The sequence below is a fragment of the Oratosquilla oratoria genome, chromosome 5 (assembly GCF_046742065.1).
Source record: "Oratosquilla oratoria isolate Oo_2021 chromosome 5, ASM4674206v1, whole genome shotgun sequence".
NCBI classification, from domain to species: domain Eukaryota; kingdom Metazoa; phylum Arthropoda; class Malacostraca; order Stomatopoda; family Squillidae; genus Oratosquilla; species Oratosquilla oratoria.
In genome coordinates this window covers 11773882-11776381 of record NC_134781.1, presented here as the reverse complement: position 1 = coordinate 11776381, position 2500 = coordinate 11773882, and the positions used below count along the sequence as shown (strand labels likewise).

At 37.2% G+C, this 2500-nt stretch overlaps 1 protein-coding gene across 2 annotated transcripts in view; it reads right to left on the bottom strand.

Annotated features, from left to right (window-relative positions):
- The window catches only part of LOC143025200 (uncharacterized), a 35847-nt gene that overhangs the window by 24712 nt on the left and 8635 nt on the right, over positions 1 to 2500 (bottom strand). The window lies entirely within an intron of this gene.

Sequence of the window (2500 nt, the reverse complement as noted above, 5' to 3'; positions counted from 1 at the left end):
GTTTCTGCCAAATCAACCTTAGTACATGCCTCTCTCTCTCTCTCTCTCTCTCTCTCTCTCTCTCTCTCTCTCTCTCTCTCTCTCTCTCTCTCTCTCTCTCTCTCTCTCTCTCTCTCTCTCTCTCTCTCTCTCTCTCTCTCTCTCTCTCTCTCTCTCTCTCTCTCTCTCTCTCTCTCTCTCTCTCTCTCTCTCTCTCTCTCTCTCTCTCTCTCTCTCTCTCTCTCTCTCTCTCTCTCTCTCTTATTTCCCATCTATATGATATCTAATTCTTTTCTGTATGTAGTAAATGAAGTTGTATAGTACAATGAGCATCACTTTTTAAGGATTAAAAGAACGATTACCTATACCTTATCCCACCTGTCTCGCCGGTGACAACTCGACGTGGCAACACGGGGAAAAGCGCTGTTGCCACGTGTCATAGAATCTACTCAGATTGTTGTTGTAAACCTAAAAAGTGATACTTATTGTACTATACAGGTTCCTTTACTATATACAAAATAAATACTGCATACATAGGAAATAAGAGAGAGGGGCATTACTAAGGTTGATTTGGCAGTATGGCTAGTAAATCACGACGTCTGTCACACTCTGAAAGGACATCTCTCTCTCTCTCTCTCTCTCTCTCTCTCTCTCTCTCTCTCTCTCTCTCTCTCTCTCTCTCTCTCTCTCTCTCTCTCTCTCTCTCTCTCTCTCTCTCTCTCTCTCTCTCTCTCTCTCTCTCCCTCTCTCCCTCTCTCTTTCTCTCTCGTATTCTTATTCATCCATAAAAATTCAAGAAGAGAAATCTATTCTATTTCTCTTTTTATTGGATATTATTTGTAGAACATTTATACTTTGTAGATCTGAATGTTTCTATCAATATAGTATGGGGCCCTAGCCAACTTAGTTATCCTCGTTTCATGGGATGAAGAAATAGTTATAACGTTCGAGAAATTAAGCGGTTCTTCTTCATCTTGTGTGATTCTCTCGCTACCTATTCCCTCTGCTTGTTGTGCTCACCAATTTATGCCAGAAACACTCTTTACATGAACGGTCGCAAAATTTCTATCTTAGTAATAAAGAATTGGAAAAAAGGGTATTGTAATGCCTTAGAAGGGGTGGTCAAGCTGAGGAGGAAAGGAATGATTATGAGAGAAAGATATAGATAGATAGAGTAAATAGAGAGATAAAGAGAAAAAGTAGAAAGAATATATATATATATATATATATATATATATATATATATATATAATATATATATGTGTGTGTGTGTGTGTGTGTGTGTGTGTGTGTGTGTGTGTATGTATATCTATATGTATTCTCATATATATATACATATTTATATATATATTATATATATATATATATATATATATATATATATATATATATATGTATGTATATATATATATTACTTCTCTGGCGCCACAGGCCCATTCAGGCCCCTGGCCGATACAAGATGCCTCCAGACTCTCTGATCTGCTGCTAACATCTCTATAAACAGAATATATATATATATATATATATATATATATATATATATATATATATATATACATACAATGTATGTGTGTGTGTGTGTGTGTGTGTGTGTGTGTGTGTGTGTGTGTGTGTGTGTGTGTGTGTGGGGTGTGTGTGTGTGTGTGTGTGTGTGTGTGGGTGGTGTGTTTGTGCGTGTGGTGTGTATGTATGTATATGTATATATATATTTATATACATAAATATATGTATATATATATATATATATATATATATATATATATATAGATATGAGAGAGAGAAAGAGAGAGAAAATGAGAGAGAGAGGCCGGAGAAGAGAGAGATAGATGACAAGGAGAGAGAGAGAGAGAGAGAGAGAGAGAGAGAGAGAGAGAGAGAGACTCTCTCCTGGGGAGGAGGAGGAGGAGGAAGGGTGTGGGAAGTAGGAGGTTCGTGTGGCACTTAGACGAGTGCTGTTGCCGCTGCGATAGGAATCCGTATCGCCTTTCAACCAGTGCCACCTGCTTCTCTCTACTGTCGCCGTCATCTCTCCCACTCCCCGTCTCCGACAGCGCCACCGTCTCTGTCGTGGCCGCCTCATGCTCTTTATCGTCCTACACCTACAAGGAACGCGGATAGGCCCGTTTGAATTTCAACGGTTTTAACGATCTTTTCTTGATCAACCCGATACGGAGTTAGTGTGTCTTTGTTTAATCAAATCCTAAAAGTTTTAACTTTTGTTTATACAAAATTTAAGTGTTTAGGCTTTTTCCTGTTTGGGAAAGTGCTGGTATTTTTAAAGAGCTTTTGCTTATGCAAATTTTTGCGGTTTTAATGACCATTTAATCAACTCAGTACGGTGTTAGCGTATCCTTGTCTAATCTAATCCTAATGATTTGTTTTCTATACATAATCTTCAACATTTTAAACATGTTCCTGTTTAATAAGATCATGATACATTTGAAATTTATTCATCTATGTAAATTTCAACCGGTTTAACATTTTTGTATTTAGTTTGTAATTATTATATTTTTCTTACAAA